Genomic DNA, 17,993 nt, shown 5'->3' with positions numbered 1-17,993 from the left:
ACTAGACCACCGTGGCGGGTTATATACAAGGCTGGTGATTAGACATATATGATGAGCGCCTTTGATGAGTGATGCAGATTTTGTAGTGTTCGGCGCCATATTTCTCTACTGCGAGCAGCCGCGCGAAGACGTAACACAGAACTTCCCCGCAGCTGTAGGATTAACGGTTTCATCAGGGCTTGGTTTCTGTATTTGCCGTTTCCTGAGGCTCATTTTAGATTCTGCGCCGGAGAATTCATCGTCTGAAGTTGACGCAGAAATCCAGGAAGGAATTTCGCAGTCGCAGGCGCCTGCAGACCGTTTGGTGAAAGTGACGGGTGGAAACAGATGAACCGTAGAAGGATCGATAGCTGAGCTAGTTGGTAATAGTAGCTGACATCTTGAATAAGGCTCAAGTACAACACCGGCACCAAAAGAACAAACGTTGTGGAGACCCAAAGCGTCCCAAAACCACTGTATGATTATCAGAGACACCGTAGTGGAGGGCTCCGGCAACTCTGATCACCTGGGTTCATGCGCTTCTGTTACCCCCTGAGGTTTATGGCTCAGTTGCACAGCTCAAAGCGAGCGTTTAGCGCTATGTGAACAAGCACACGAAAAAGTTAGCTATAAGCGGCACGCTCGGAGCATAAAATATTTGGATAACGCCTTGTTCATGAGCTTTATGTCAGAAGAGGTTCTCTCCGTCTTGGAAACTGCTTCAACCTGTTCAAACAGATCGGCGTAAAATGTACAGATGCATCTTTGTCTGTCAACAATTTTCTTCTTGAGGCATGATGCAACGCCGAGCGACGCCGCCGTGAGTAGAACCGGCGAAAGAAATCTCGCTCTTTCCTTAGCTTTGGCTGTGCTGCACGCCGGAGAACACTCCCGACACTTCTAGAACACGGGGGAGAGGAAATAAAAGCATGCACCAGAGTCAGGGAGTCAGTCGGTCCGGAGATGGTGAAGTTATGTTGAGTGTGGCTCCGTCAGCCAAAGAAAACGTGTTTATGATGTGCGGTCAGTCGATCGTCGATCTGGAAAACTCGAAAGACGACGCCGTGTGAGCAGTGACAAGTTACATGAGTGTTTCCTGGAAGAGAAACATTCGGGATCCATGGGAGGAACACAACGACGATCAGCGCTGGAGTTAGCGTGAGTACTTACGAGAACGGATAACAGGGCTAGTTTGTGGGAACTTATGTTAAGGCAGGTAGAGCAAAGAGACACGGACAGAAGCAACGAATTAGTGCACAGGACAAGCGCCGCTCAGAAGCACTCTGAAGCACTCAGAAGCGGGCGTGACGGTGAAGAAGACTGCAGCAGAACTCGGAAATATCTCTTTATTTGGCCGAACTTGTGGCTCGGAAACGGAAAGTTAAACTACAAGTAATACACACTGTGCACTGGTAGCGGCGCACAGAGCGTCAGCCGTCAATAATATGACAAGCGGTAAAGCGCGTCGGCTTTTAAACATGTGCTATCAAAGATTCTAGCGTTACCACTGGTGGCCGCGTAAGCTCTCGAATACACCAGACTATTGAAGTCCTGCGCGCAATCTTAACGGAATTATTTTAAACAATCGCCAAGCATCTGGAAAATTGCGGCGTGGTCTGCGCCCAGCGTTGAAAACAGTCTTTCCGGGTGAAACCCGAATACATCAAAATAACACCCTTGGCAATATGTGCAAATATGGACCGTAAGTAGCATTTGTGATGAGGTACTGTACAAAGGGTGGGCAGCCAAAGTCACCATTTAGTTAAATTTTTGCTGGTTGCTTAGGTGATCCCGTTTGAGTGCCCGGATAGCGGCGCTGACTCATGGCTAAAGGTCACAGAAGGGCGCCGACCACGGAAGCTAAGGCCAGTTCACGCTTTAAACAGACTCGAGAGATGTGCAGATTTCGTAGGAGTAAAATTTATTGATTACCTCAAGCCGCCAATTTGGCTTTCCATAATTATTGGCTACATTGTGTGTGACGCACAATCATGCGCGCGAAGAGCATGCTGGAAATGAAAAGTACAATGAACCGAATGCAGCCAGCAGCGTTAAGGAGTGCTATGTGCGTGGCTATCGTGTGACGCTAAATGTTCCTGTTGCTAGAATTTGCGAGCTGAATTTACGGTGATTTGGTGTAGGACGCAGTGTTCACTGATCGACGCATGTACTTCAGCACTCAGTACTTCAGTACTTCAGCACTTTAGCATTCGCCAGTTCACACACAATTCGAGCCGATGTCCATCGCGATCAGCAGTGGTAGGCCTAGCAGAGCTGCCGACTTCCTACATATGCTACCAGGGAACCTTACCTGATGCGCAAGCCGATTGAAATTCTTTTCTTGTTCTGCTTTATTCTGTGGGAGTCCCGCCCATCGCGCGGCTGGTTTTAGCGCGACACGAGCTGCGCACTAGCGGGGCGCATGGCGCAGTCGGGCGGTTCAAATGTGGCAGCCGACGCGGTGGTTGGACAGTCCGTGACGGACCGGTGTGCACGCTTGCGGTGTGGGCCCCGCCGGGCGAAAGTTAGCAGGCGGTGTCGGGGCCCGCGATATCCGTGGTATTAAAGTGTGTTTCTTCAATGTTTCACTAGTAATAAATCTTTGAAGCTTTCATCGGCCGCTTAGATCCCTTGGGGCAGACGGCCCGAACCCTTCATATGGCGCCCAACAGGATCTTGCCGTCTGCAGCCAGCAAGATTGAGACAGCCTTCTAACTATCAAGTGATTGAACGTTGGAGACTAGGCAGTCGAACATTTGAACAGCGCAAGTACAGATGATTGGGAACATTGTAGTGGACCTTAGAATGTAGAACATGAAAAAGGACAGAAAAATTCCCATAATACAGTCGGCATCATAGGAAATACATGTGCAAACCATTTCTGAGCTGTCATGCCCTTTGTCTTATTGACTTTCTGTAACAGTTGGTGTAAGAGAGCGGGAATGCCAGGATCGTAGGTTTCTCATGAAAAATTAGTGCTGGAAATGCCCCATACGCAGCTTATTTCCTAGGATGCATGGCTGCCTATTGCTGATATCTATGTGTATAGGTGTAACAAAACATGCTCTTTATTCATTTGCTCACTCGTTTTTATTTATTCAAAAATACATTTTTTTTCTTCCGCGAAACACTGCTTTTTAAAGAGCTTAAGCCAGCCACAAACCGCTGCTCACGGACGCTTTTGTTCTGAATGCTTCCATACCTAGTTTTCATACACTTCTTTTGAAGTGCATCAAAAAATAATAAGGCTTGGCATGGAAATTTCACGAACATTCATCCGCTTATGTAATACTTAATGTACGAAAGTGCTGCCAACATGTAACGGCCATCTCTGGGCAGCAGATGGCCAACGCAGCGCTGTAAAAGAACATAGAGAGAAGAGCTGTATTAATGTCGCAGTAGCTGCCTCGCAATATTCGCTGCTGCGCAGCACGGTAAAACTTCTCATGAGGACCTCTGTCATGTCTGCCAAGCACTATAATTCTCGGTGCACAATCTCTGAAAACTTGTGCCTTTCTGTTTGCAGCTAAAATCGCTACTGAAGTTAAGTTAATTTAGCAGAATACGAAAAATCAAGTTAGTTTATGATGAATAGCGTCACTTGCTGAGCAACTGCAGTAACATACTTTTTAAAAAAAGTTGGAGAAATCGCAACGCCATTGCGTTATCGTGCGCTTGGCCTGTGTAGCGAAGTACCCACTACGTCTCTACAAGCTGCTCGCGCACCTGCACAGCGGCATGCTTTTTTATTAATGTGGCTGATGATAGTGGTGTTTCATTACGGCTGATGCCTTTGTAATGAGTTGTCATGTTTAAATCACCCACTCGCCGCACAATTCACATGGTCCACCGCCGCGCAGGCGGTAAGAAGCTTAGGAAGCTCTGTGCGGCGGTGGAGTGAAGCTACAGATGCAAATTCGGGTGAACCACGGGTGCAACATCAAGCATCGGGAAAAGTTAACTGATTGCTGCAAGAGACTAGTCTATAACATATCTTCGTCGATGTGGGAATCGCTACGTCTGGCAGAGTGAGCGTTCTTTAAACAATAGATTATTTATCCACAGGGCTTCGCGGCTGAGTTTACAGAAGCAACTGTGTTCGCAAGATTAAGAAAAAGAACGGCCCGACAGGTTGAAGAGATATTTTTTTACCAACAGATTTGGTGAAGCATGTGTGGCGAGGCCCTTAATAGTGTTGCGTCCTAATCACTTTGATTTACTCATTGTCAATCACTAAATATTTTCTTTCTTTGTGCATTGGGATCTCTGTTTCTTTGCATGGGTACCTATATATGCGTTTGTGTTATTCAATAAATCTGAGTAGATACTCTAGCGCTGCGAACGGGTAATCCTCTTCTGCGTCTGTGTTGTATTGCGCTGCCTTTAAAGATAACATCCTACCGACTCGCCCAGCCAGACCCCTTCTGACGTGCCTATTCGTTTCGTAGTCATCACTATTCTTTTTTAATTAGATTAGGTTCCAAAATTCACTATTAGCACACCCCTAATGATTGCATATCTGTACCCTCTGTTTGTTTGCTAGGTTGCGAGGTAATGGTGCATAGCAAATTTTTCTACGTGACCTAAAATTCTGCGCACGCGTGGTGTTGAGTTTTCGTGTGCTCACCTTTGTTCAATAAATTTCATTTGTTAAGGCAGCACTCGTACTGTGTCCTTACTTTTCTGTTATATTAATATGTAATTGTCGCGGTTTAACGTCCCAGAAACCCTCTTCTTTTTCGTGTTCCTGCGTTGTTTTCGCGCTCATTTTGCAAGTATGCATCGATTCCAACTCTCCAACCTTAGTGCCTTTCTGGATTACGTCTCTGGCATCGAAATATTTCGCATGCAAGCGCACACGCTGCACTAAAAACTGAAAGCACCAGCTTGTTGTAGCTGTGTAAAGTTCGGCTTACGGCCACTTGACATGCAAGGCGCCGTTTCCATCGCACCTCTGAAGCCGCAACTATATCTCGACAGGCAGGGCTTAAAGTCAGGAGGGCCCGGGTCCCTCCGTTTTTCGAGGGGCCCGCCCCCCATCCCCTCTCGGCAGTCCTTCGGTGGCACTGCGGCGCCCACTTGACAAGTACTGGAGTTGAATTTTTTGGCAGTAGTGCTTTGTGCGGAGAAATTATACGCTGCAATTTTCCGAATAATGATTTAATCGCGCATGTTTGGTTGACGGGGTGTCAGCGACACTGAATAAAAAACGCCAGGCCTGCGCTGAAACCGCAGCACAGTCACAGCGAAAGCTGGAAGAGCGGCGTTTCTAAAGCACTGTTGTAAGCTCTCTTGGGGCTGCTAATACAAGTACACTAGCAAGGTACCCACTACGCCATAAATCACAAATTTTTGTGAAGTTCGGAAGCACCTACTAAGCCATTATCCGTCATTCTGCGGAGAAGGTGAGGCACCAGCTACACGTCTGTAAGCATTATATGCACTTTGTTGATGCGACAACTGATGACGATGAAGAATTATGACTTAACCATTTGTAATGGGTTGGAAGCTTTAAACGGCCCACCAGTTATGTAATTTGCATTAGGTGACGCCCGGTCGCTATGGCCCTCTCCCGCCATGCTGTATAACATACGTTGACGTGGGAGAGAGAGGTGGGGGGGGAGCGAGGAACTTTACTGAGACCCCGAGGAAATTGATCAAGCGCTTATGGGCTTCCTTGGCAACTAATACAAGTGCACTTGCAAGGAACCCACTATGCTTAAATCATTGTAATTTTTGAGAAGTAGGAAGGCAGGCATTATGCCATTTTTCGTCATTTTACGGAGAGCAGTGGTACCTGCTAAACGCATGTAAGGCATTATGCGCACTTTGTTGATGCTGTGCCTGATGACGATGAAGAGTAATGGCGGAGCCCTTTGTAATGGGTTGGAAGCACTCAACAACCTTCTCGTTGCGCAGTTCGCATTGTGTGACGCGTGATTACAGAATTCGCGTTGTGCGACGCTTGGTGTTTATTTTACTCTGCTACCACGCTATATTGCATATGTTCATGTGGTTCCTTCCCGACACGAAACCTGTATAGGACATTTTTGCAAAGCAGTTTCAAGCACCGGCATGGCTCAGAGGTTGAATACTGGGCTCCCACGCAGAGGGCCCAGCTTCGAACCTCGTTCCATCGTGGAATTTTTTTCTTATTTTGTTTTTATTTCTTATTTCGAGCGATAGTGGTAACGGACACCGGCGGCGGCGGCGGCGGACAACTACGGCGCCAAAAACGGCCGGTGAAATGATCTCATAACAGCTTTCGCTGTAAAACAGGTATCGTCGTACTGCCGAATGCAATTCACTGAGACACTGAACACCACAGGCAACGCCTCCTGAAACCACTGGTCACCACCCCGTTCAACAAAGCATTTTGGCACAGCATACTGTTTGACGAAGCACCTCAGTGTGAAGCTACCTGCTCGTGAGTTTGTAACGGTTCACCTTGGTCTGTTTAGCTTGCCACTCAGTCTTCATTCGTTTAGTTGTGCATCACAAGTCAGTAACTGCAAAGACTCATGTATTTTGCCTACTTTATTAGGCATGTGGTAGAGAAACTAAAATATAGCTTTGTTGTGCCTGAGGTTCTTAATCGAATGAGTCAACTAATGTTATTTGCTTTGAGCTCGCATATCTTTAAGCCTTTGCATCCCGAGTTATTCTTGAAAAATCGTTCCCAGAATAACTTCATTTGATGCTTTATTGGAATGACACGTTGAGTAAATTCCCGAACTACATTTGGAACAATATATGTATTTGTATAGCATTCATAAGCACTTGCTCAGTTCTAGAGACCGTTGGCTTCACTGCACTTTGTTCATCGCACACAGTTCTCTTAACACTGAATCTATAGCATATATATATATATATATATATATATATATATATATATATATATATATATATATATATTGCCGCTTTATGAGGAGTCCCCCTCCATTGAAGGGAGACTTTATGCCCTGTTGACATGCAGCACTCGCACAGAGGCGCCGAAACTGCAAGTCACTTCAAACACACAACGCCCTACTGGGCTCTTTTCGTGGAAAACAGGCGGAGCGCCAGAAGTTTTACGAAAAATTGCGATCGAGCGTGCACTGGCCGGCCCGAAGATTAACAGCAAAAGCTGTTATCAGATCAGAACGGCAGTGGAATAGTTGTCCGCCGCCGCCGCCGGTGTCCGTAACCATTCATCACGCGAAATAAGAAAAAAAATGAAACACATAAAAAATATTCCAGGATTGGACGGGATTTCAACCCGGACCGTCTGCGTGGCAGTCGAATATTCCACCACAGAGCCACGCTGGTGCTTGAAACTCATTTGCAAAAAGACCCTATACAGGCGTCATGTCCGGCAAGGAATCGCGTTTACATGTGTAATATATCGTGGCAGAAGAGTAAAATAACAACCAGGCGTCACACAATGCTAATTGCGCAACGACTGTGTGGCTTAAAGTTTCCCATCCACTACAAAGTGCTCAACCATAATTCTTCATCGTCATCAGCCACATGCAGCGTCAACAAAATGCACATAATCCCTCACAGATGTGTAGCTGGTACCTAGCTTATAAGCTCAAAGCCGAATAATGGCATAGTACACATGCAAGGTGCATAATGGCATCTTGCATGTGTACTTGTATTAGTTTCCCCGAGAAAGTTTAGAACCGATCCTAGAAAGGCTGCTCTTCCAGGTTTCGCTGTGACTGCGCTGCAGCGCTCCGCGCAGGCCTGGACGTTTTTTTTTATTTCTGTTGTATCGCTGCACTATCAGGAATCGTGGTACCAGCGTGCGCTGGCCTTGTGCATATGAGTGAAATACGCAGCGAGATGGCTCACAGAGGGAAAGCTGAGAAATGAGCCATATTTAGCTTGCGTGATTAACCTATACTGAAGAAGGCGCTCGCGGACTTGAAAAAAACGAACAGTTCGTGCGGCCACGACGACAAGTATGTGCATCATAGTCGTCCTAAGCACGACATACACAGACAGCGACTCGAACAGGAACTTCACACGCTGGACTCTGAGCGGACGTTTTGGTTGGCGAAAATACTAGGCCCGTGGCCCTCTGTGTTCTTTTTGACACCCATATTTGCTATGGTTACTGACTGCACCGCGACGGTAGGTGCGCTGTATTTATATATATATATATATATATATATATTGTGAGGCAACGTTTAGGGCTGTCAAGACCCTTCTTTATTCTCCCAAGTATGAGCCCCACAACACAAACACAGTTGGTGATGATGAGTATGTACATATGAGAACATGAAGGGCATAAACAATGCTCACACTAATCTCCCCGCGCGCGCGAGCGGCCGGCCCGGCCGCGATTTAGGCGGGAAAGGTACGCCGAACGAATGGCTTGAGACGCGATCTCAGAAGCACGGTAACGACGGTCCGAAGAGACCTCGACGGGGGTGACAAGATAGTTCACTGGGGATGTTTGTTCACGAACAACGTAAGGTCCAAGGAAGTGTGATTGAAACTTCTCACACAATCCAGGAGTACGAACAGGCGTCCAAAGTAGTACTTCATCGCCAGGATGGAAGGTGACGTCGCGATGAAAGCTGTCATAACGCTGCTTACGGTCTTGCTGACTGGCCTCTGTGTTGAGGCGAGCACGCTGCCGACATTCCTCAAGCCTAGAGACGAAGTGTTCTGGTGTTGTTGTTGAGATTTTTGTTGTTGCACTGAAGAAAGAGGCGTCGATGGCGAATGTCGGCGCACGACCGTAGAGCAGGTAGAAAGGTGAATATCCGGTAGTTCGTTGGACAGCGGTGTTGTGTGCAAACGTCACGAACGGTAAGATTGTGTCCCAGTTATCGTGGTGTGGTCCGATGTACATTGATATCATGTCGGTTAGCGTACGATGGAATCGCTCCGTTAGGCCATTTGTTTGAGGGAGGTAGGCTGATGTCCTCTTATGAACTGTGCCACACGTCTTCAGCACTTCTTCAAGAATTGTCGACAAAAAGGTCTTGCCGCGGTCACTCAACAGCACGCGAGGTGCACCATGGCGCAAAACCAGGGCTGGGCAGAGATACTCAGAAAAGTATTCCGGAATACAGATATTGAAATACATGAATTGAAAGCCTAAATTACAGATACTGAGATACATTTGCCTTTAACGTAACGGGATATTTCGGAGATACTTTAGCAATAAGACGAAAAAAGTATTCCGGAATACAGTTACAGCGATACAGATACTGGAATACTTTTTTATTTCAAGGATGCTCATACTACGCAAAGACACCTATTAGTGCAGCATAATGTTGTAATGAAAGTTACAGCGCATAGAAACGTTCTGTTCATTTATTTATTTATTACAGTACCCTCAGCGCCAATAAGACATTGCAGGGGAGGGGGGGGGCGGACAAAGTACATAATTAGTAATAATGACATAATTACAAGTATCAACTGCAATAAAAATACACTATTTCACAGCAACAGTAACAAGGATTGGACACCGAAATCGACATACTTGGCGAACAAACTAAGCTATGCTAGAAATAGCACACTTTAAGCAAATCACTCGAATCACTAATGCACACCAGTGAATTGAGAAAAAGCACACATTTATTTTGAAGATCTGCTTTGCTGAGAGGTTGCTGTGTAGGCTTCTCAAATAGGCTGTCTTCTAACAGCGTCGGTTCAGCCTCAGCACAAGACTCACGAAAGAAAAAAATGTCTGCCTACCGCTGAAGGCGAGCACAAATTCGTGTTACAGTGAATAAATACCGTCTTCATAGCCGGATTGCCCTGCAGCGTGGCGATACCTCTTCTCGGGTGATCTAGATACCGAAACACTTCCGCCCTCACTTGGGTTGTTCTGACTGTTCATAATCCGAAGTCGGTCCCCATCTTCGGAATCCTCAGCCGTCTGACCCTGTCGGCTCAATGAAGCTTTCACCACCACCGACGCTACCAGCACCCATTTCAGAAAGCCGCAACAGGCGAAGTCGGCTGCGGCGGTGGGGGAGCCTGCTACCACAAAAGACCGTTTCACGCATGTAATCAATTAGGAACGCACCCTGACATTGGAGAGGTGGCTGAAAGCGCGTCAAAGATAGCCATCTTCTAGTCACTTCCGCCGCGACTACGGGAACTGCTTTTGGAAGTACCGCCGCTTTGAAAACTGCACGCACGCGAAGCATTGCAAAGCCTGTTCCAAGGCGGTATCCGCGCGGGGGTCGCGAAGTAATGGCTTGCCACCCGAAAAAAATTGGGCGTGCTGCACTGACCTTGAGAGACAGTGACTTTCGTCGGCAGAGGCCGACAACAGTGCCCCCGCGATTCTGCCGTCTGCGGCGTCGCGCGCTTTACCACATGGACCATTCTGTGCTTGAGGGGAAACCATCGCCGCCCTATCTGTCTGCGACCGGCGGCGCACCTTTGCGTCTTGGCACAAAAAAAAAACGTCATTCCCCCATTGAAACACGCCTCAACTCATTTCCGACACAAAAAACCAATGTAACGAGATACCCGTGTCCTGCATAGTATCGCGATACAGGCGATACATCGAGAATGTATTTCACTACTGAGATACAAATACATTTTTCAAATGTATCTCGATACAGAAATACAGATACTCAAAAGTATCTCTGAAATACTATCGCGATACTCTTGTATCGCGATACTGCCCAGCCCTGCGCAAAACTATGGCTTCCAAAAAGAAGGCGGCCACGTCGGACGCAGAACTAGTGCGTAGAGGGGCGGTCTCCGCATACCGTGTGAGGTGATCGACCGCTGTCACAATCCACCGATGACCTGCTGGCGTTATGGGAAGTGGCCCGACCAGGTCTATTCCGACTACGGCAAAGGGTGTTTCGGGACATAGGATGGGTTGTAACAGGCCAGCAGGAGGTGAAGTTGGTCGTTTCCGGCGTTGACAAAGTGTGCAAGAAGCGACATACTTGGCCACAAAGGTAGAAAGGCCAGGCCAGAAGAAGCGGCTCCTTACACGGTTGTACGTCTTGTGAAACCCCAAGTGGCCAGCGGACGGGTCGTGGTGCAGTGCTTCGAGAACTTGTGTTCGCAGCGAACGGGGAAGTACTGGCACCCACCTATGCCCATCGCTATTGTAAGTATAGCGATGCAGCACATTGTTTTCCAGCTTGAATTGCCTTAGCTGACGACGTAGTCTGGCATTAGGAGGTGAAGACGTTCCACTGAGGTATCCGATGATGCGGTTACAATAGGGGTCATCACGTTGATACGAGGCGAACTGAGTGCAGCGGATGGAAGACAGCGACTCAGGAACTGCCAAGGGCGATAACGTCAGTGAAGATGAAGGCTCAGGATCACCTGATGAGCAACGAGGGTGCGTGGTCGGAGAAGAAAGTGGCAGAGGGCAGCGAGAGAGAGCGTCGGCATCTTGATGCTGTTTGCCAGACTTGTACACAACGTCAAAAGTGTATTCTTGCAAACGAAGTATCCAACGACCGAGGCGTCCAGACAAATTTTTAAGTGAGGACAACCAGCATAGAGCGTGATGGTCGGTAATCACAGTGAAGTGGCGTCCATAAAGATACGGTCGAAATTTTTGTATGGCCCAAACTACAGCAAGACATTCCTGCTCTGTTATCGAGTAGTTCTGCTCCGCAGGTGTTAGGGCGCGACTGGCATATGCAACAACTCTCTCTCGTGAAGTGTCGTCGCGTTGTAGGAGGACAGCACCGATCCCATGGCCGCTTGCATCTGTGTGCAGAAAAGTGGGGGCACTCTCGTCGAAGTGACGGAGGACGGGATCTGATGTCAACGCACGTTTAAGAGCTTGGAAAGCACACTCGCAGTCATCTGTCCAAGCGAAGGCCGTTCCCGACGTGAGAAGCTTGTGTAATGGTGACGCAATGGCAGCAAAGTGACTGATGAAGCGGCGGAAGTAAGAAGCCAGGCCAAGAAAACTTCGCAGCTGTTTTTGATTTTCGGGGCGAGGGAAACGAATCACGGCAGCAATCTTGTCCGGGTCTGGTCGAACGCCATCTTTACTGACAAGGTGGCCCAGCACTTTGATACTTTTGCTGGCGAAGTGGCATTTCTTTGTATTGAGCTGAAGTCCAGCATTCGAAATGCATGTTAAAACTTCGTCCAAACGCTCAAGGTGCTGCGAAAAAGTGGAAGAAAAAATAACGATATCGTCTAGATAACATAAACAGGTTTTCCACTTGAGGCCACGTAAAACAGTGTCTATCATGCGCTCGAATGTTGCAGGAGCGTTGCATAATCCGAAGGGCATTACGTTGAACTCATAAAGGCCGTCCGGAGTTGCAAAAGCTGTTTTGTCCTTGTCCGCTTCGTGCATAGGTATTTGCCAATACCCGGACCGGAGGTCGAGACTAGAGAAATACTCTGCGCCTTGAAGGGAGTCGAGGGCATCGTCGATTCTTGGTAACGGATATACGTCTTTTCTGGTGATATTGTTAAGGGCTCTGTAATCGACACAAAATCGTACAGAGCCGTCCTTTTTCCGGACCAACACCACAGGAGATGACCAAGAGCTGGATGAAGGTCGGATGATGTCGCGTTTCAGCATGTCGTTGACGTTGTCCTCGATGATTTTGCGTTCCGCCGAAGACACGCGATATGGGCGGCGGCGCACAATGGAGGTGCCATCGGTCTCGATGCGATGCACTGCGACGGAAGTGCGGCCCAGAACCTTGGAGTGTACGTCAAACGAAACGCTATGCTTTTGAAGAAGGTCTAAAAGGTCTCTCCTTTGCTCAGCAGTGAGATGGGGATTTATGGTCGCATTTAAAGCAGCTGTCGCAGCCTTATGATCAGTTGAGGCAGACAAAGGTGGCGATTCTGCGCGAAGGGAAACCAGAGAAAGAGGCTCGGTGTCGGCGAAACAACTCACTGCAGTGCCCTGGGGCAGCATCACTGGCGAAGAAGTTGGATTAAGTGCGGCGACCAAAGCTCTACCATCGTTAAAGCGCACAAGGCCAGGCGCGATGGTAAGCCCCGTGGGTATGCAGCGACGAGATGGAGCAATGAACACGTCACCATTAACGACGGTGTCAGAAGCCAGTGTAATAATATTCTCATCTCCCGGCGAAATGCAACAGTCAGAGGCTGTGACTAAACGGAAGCTGTGAGGAGCGACATCGGATGGAAACTCAGTGTCTGTCATATGGATGACTCGCTGACGACAAGATATGAAAGCTGACGCTGAAGAAAGAAAGTCCCATCCCAAGATGAGTGTGTGAGTACACGAGGGCAGCACAAGAAACTGAATATGATGAAGGATGCCATCAATGGAAACGCGCACTGTACAAACACTGGAGGGCCGAATAAGAACTCCGTCAGCACAGCGAAGGGGAGGGCCATCGTATGGAGTCTTCACTTTCTTCAAGCGGGAACAGAAGTCTGCACTAATTACGGAAAGCGATGCACCTGTGTCCACCAATGCCTCAGTCCGTATACCTTCAACATACACCAACAATATATTTGACGGGCGATCCGGAGGAGTTTGATACAGTCCGAAATATGCAGCTTTCCCTCCCGAAGCTGCACTATTTAGTTTTCCAGTCGGTGATCAGGAGTCAAGGTAGCTGGGCGAAGTGGGGAAGAAGAGCGCCGCAGCGGTGAAGGCGAGCGACGACGCGGAAATCGGGAACTGCCAACTGCGCCGAAGTTCTGCGGAGACTGCGATCGACGTGGGCTGTTCTGGTATGGGCGACGATATTGCGATCCATTGGTGTAAAATTCGTCCCGTTCAAAGTCGTCGTAGCCTCGTCTTTCGTCTTGCTGACGGCGTCGGCAAAATCTCGAAATATGGCCACGGATGCCGCAATAGAAACAAATCGGCCGAGGGGTGCGCCAGGTGTTGTAAGGCTGGACCGGCGCTCGGGGTGTGAGAGAGTTGAGCGAGCCGTGCACTCCAGGCGCCTGTAGTGGTGTCTGCTGGGGCTGTGGTGTTATGGCAGGAATCTGGGCATAAGTTGGGGTTGGCAAGGGATGCGGGGTTGGCATGGGATGCGGGCTCGGAACTTGCGTGCCGGTCATGGAAGCCAATTCCTCCCTCACGACGTCGCGTAGATTGGCACCAGGTAGCGTCGTACGAACCTCAAGATGGCACGGCGGAGCTTGTGCGTGGAGTTCCTCTCGGATAATCGAGCGGATCAATACACGCAGCTCGATGTCGTTGGTTGGCCTCTGGTCAGACATGTCAGGTTGCAGGCGTGTGGTCTGAAGTTCGTCGAGGCGCTGACATGTAGCGACGATATCGGCTACGGTCGTGGGGTTCTGCACTACAAGCGCATTAAAAGCGACGGTCCCAATACCTTTCAGCAGGTGGCGCACACGGTCATTCTCCGCCATGGAGGTGTCGACGCGGCGGCAGAGGGCGAGCACGTCTTCGATGTAAGATGTGTATGACTCGCCCGTGTGTTGAACACGCCCAGCAAGCCTCTTCTTCGCGATATCTGAACGCACAGATGGGTTGGCAAAAATCTGGCGTAGTTGAATAGTAAAAGAGGTCCAATTCGGGAAATCTGTAGCATGGTTGAAGAACCATGTCTTTGCGACGCCTGTGAGGTAAAACGCAACATGGGTGAGTTTCGCGGGCTCATCCCAGTGGTTGATGGCACTCACGCGGTCTCACTCCTCCAGCCAGTCTTCAACGTCCTCGCCGCGAAGCCCAGCGAACATCGGTGGGTCCTTCTGAGGGCTGGTGACCATCCAAGAAGGGGTGGCCGCAGGGGCAAGCATTGGGGTTGCTGCCGAGCTGGGCTGCTCGTCTTGCGACATCACCGAACGCAGGGGGTGTAAGCGGCGTCCCGAACGGAGCTCCAGGGATGTATTCGCGGTCAAGCGGGAGAGGATCTGTTAACGAGAGAGGATTCAGGGACCGGACAGCACTCTCCACCAGTTGTGAGGCAACGTTTAGGGCTGTCAAGACCCTTCTTTATTCTCCCGAGTATGAGCCCCACAACACAAACACAGTTGGTGATGATGAGTATGTACATATGAGAACATGAAGGGCATAAACAATGCTCACAATATATATATATATATATATATATATATATATATATATATATATATATATATATATTGTGAGCGCTGACTGTGTCGGTCATCATCTTCACTTGTGCATACCAATCATCGTGATCATCATCATCGTGTTGGATCGCCGGTGTTCGGTTTTTGGTTCGCGCGCCTTTGCTGTAAATACAACAATCGTTCCGTCGTACCTGACGTCGTCTCACAAGTGGTGGAGCGTGCTGTGATTCCCACGTCCTCTTGCTCTTTGCTCTACCGGTCACCCCTGGAGCTCCGGTCTGGTCGACGACTTTGCTTGCCAACAACATCCGTGGCACAAAACGACGCACCTCCTACCGTCCCTGCCGCGGCCCCTCAGCCTGCTGGGCCACGGTACACCGTGAGTACATCCCAGCGAGACCCTCCAGTATTTTCTGGCCTTCGCGGTGAGGACGTAGAAGAATGGCTGGACAACTACGACAGAACCAGTGCTTGTAATTATTGGGACGAGGCACACAAGCTGCGCTATGTTCCCTTTTACCTCAAGGAGGTCGCGAAGACGTGGTACCACAACCACGAAAGCGACTTTCCTGATTGGTCAGCATTCACGGTGCAGCTGCGTCAGATCTTCGGCAAGTCTGCAGGACGCTCTGAGGTAGCGAAACAGAAGCTCGCTACTCGCATCCTGGGACCCGACGAATCGTATACGTCGTACATTGAAGACGTTCTGGCTCTCTGCCGCCGTGCCCAAAGTGACCTGCCCGAGGCCAATCGCATTCGTCATGTACTGAAAGGCATCAACTCTATCGCCTTCAATGGTCTTGTCATCCAGAACCCAACTTCGGTTCAGGACATCATTACGACGTGCCAACGCCTGGACGCACTCCACTCAATGCGCCTACCACACGCCTCCTGTGACTCTCGCCTTACTGGAGAACATGAACTGCGCGCCCTCATCCGCACCATCGTGAGAGAGGAACTTCACGGCATTGTTCCTGGCAGCCCAGCTACTTCATCCGTCCGCTCTCCTCCATCTAATCTGCGGGACATCATCAAGGATGAACTGGCGTTAATGACGAGCGTCGCACGTGCCCCGTCTCCTCCGGCTTTCCATGCGCCTTCATATGCCGAAGTTCTATCACGGCCTTCGGTACCAACTCAACCTGCGCCTGCGGACGTCGTATACGACCACTTGGCCGCGATGGCAGCCAAGGCACCAGCACAACAGCACTCCGCTCCTTGGCGCCCTGCACGCCCCATCTGTTTCTACTGTGGCATACGAGGCCATATCTCCCGCTTTTGCCGCCGGCGCCAGCAAGATGAACGACAAGGATATTCTTCCTACGAGAGAGATTTTACTCCGACGTCCGATCCCTACGTTCCGGGACCCTACGTTGCCTCGTCACAACGCTCGCCTTCTCCTCCTTTGTCCCACGGCGACCCTCGTCCTTCCCCGCTCACCCCGCCGTCGTTCACCATCGCCCTTCCGCCGTACTTCTTCGCCCTTACGTTCTGCCCCGACACCTCTTGACAGCCACTCCGAAAACTAGAAGCTGCAGTTTTTGGAGGGGAAACTGCTCGTCGTCTAAAAGCAATAATTCCTCCTGCGTGCCCTACAAATTTACTCGCTGTATGTGTGGAAGGTATTTTGGTGGACGCCCTTGTAGACACTGGAGCCCCTATCTCGGTCATTCATCGCAAATTATGCCGTCGTCTACGAAAAGTGCAAACTCCGTATGTTGGTCCGGTGTTTTGTAGCGCCAATGACAATCCCATTTACCCTATTGGACAGTGCACTGTTCGTGTCCTGATCGACGGAATTCGTCATCATATTCAGCTTGCTGTACTTTCTTCGTGTGCTCACCAGAATATCCCTTTCCGACCCCGTGACCTGTGTACTGGACATAACAAAAAAAGCTGAGCAGAAAAGCAAGCAAAGCCACAATCGAAGCCGAAACCACTTTGACAGCTTGTGTAAGAGGCGAGAAATATCTTTTTGAATGTAGTTCCTCCTTCAGTCCCATTTTCTTATGGGGGCGCATCAGAGTAATGGCGTCAATTAAGAGGAAACGCGCGTGCATGGTATGCTGAAGCATAAAAAATTATTTGAGGAGTTATCTCGCTAGCCTGAACCGTCGCAGAAGCTACGCCAGGCACCTGCGAACACTGACGGAGTGCCAGTTCTATTCTTTTCATCTCGAGGCGCTCTTGTCTTTCGGCTTCCTCCCGCTCACGGCCTTTTTGTCTTTCCGCCTCCTCGCGCTCACGGCGTTCTTTGATATCCGCCCAGGCCTCATCGGCTTACTCAGGAAGCGCCGCGACGGGAAAGACCCCGTCTGCAAACATTCTCAGAGTAGTTCACTCAACTGTGCTGATCTTCGGGTCCGCAAGAGAATATACTCCTCCGACAAGCTGGTAATGGTTAGTGAATTCATTGAATGTAGGAAGTCGATCGTCTATGACCGACAACGCGAGCATTCTCATGTTCACGTGCTGTGCTGCATCGACAAAGACGACGAACTCCATGTCATTCTTTACTCTCCTCAAGATTGCTCGTGGATGGGCTTTACGTCTACTCTCGTTGTATTGTGGCTGTATGTTTCTTATGAAGGGCCTCACCATGTAAGACGGTCCCGTTTCCCGCCTCAGTGTTGTCCGCCATTCCTCCATAATCACGTCCGCGAGCTGTTCGGACTTCGGCACATTCAAAAACAGTGTTTCTTTCCCGAACTTGGCGACGAAAGCTCACTGATGACGGAGTCGCCAACTCCGGCGTCGACGGTGTCGGTGACTTTCTAAACACCGTTATTTAAGCACGTCGGGGTTTGGTATTCTGGCAACAGCACTTCCGTCGGACACTTCCATCGGTTTCTTCTATCAGTTTTCAGGATATGGTTTCCCATAATGGCCCCTGATGGGGAAAGTGCGCTGCCACCGATGTGGTGCGAAATAGCAGCCAAGCAACAATAGGCGGGGAAGTCGCCATGGCTGCCACAGTAGTCGGGCGAGGTAGACCGCGATATCATATGCGT

Source organism: Rhipicephalus sanguineus, chromosome 11 (genome assembly GCF_013339695.2).
Source record: "Rhipicephalus sanguineus isolate Rsan-2018 chromosome 11, BIME_Rsan_1.4, whole genome shotgun sequence".
In the NCBI taxonomy this organism is placed as follows: domain Eukaryota; kingdom Metazoa; phylum Arthropoda; class Arachnida; order Ixodida; family Ixodidae; genus Rhipicephalus; species Rhipicephalus sanguineus.
The sequence above is the reverse complement of the archived record's forward strand: the minus strand, read 5'-3'. Positions refer to the sequence as shown.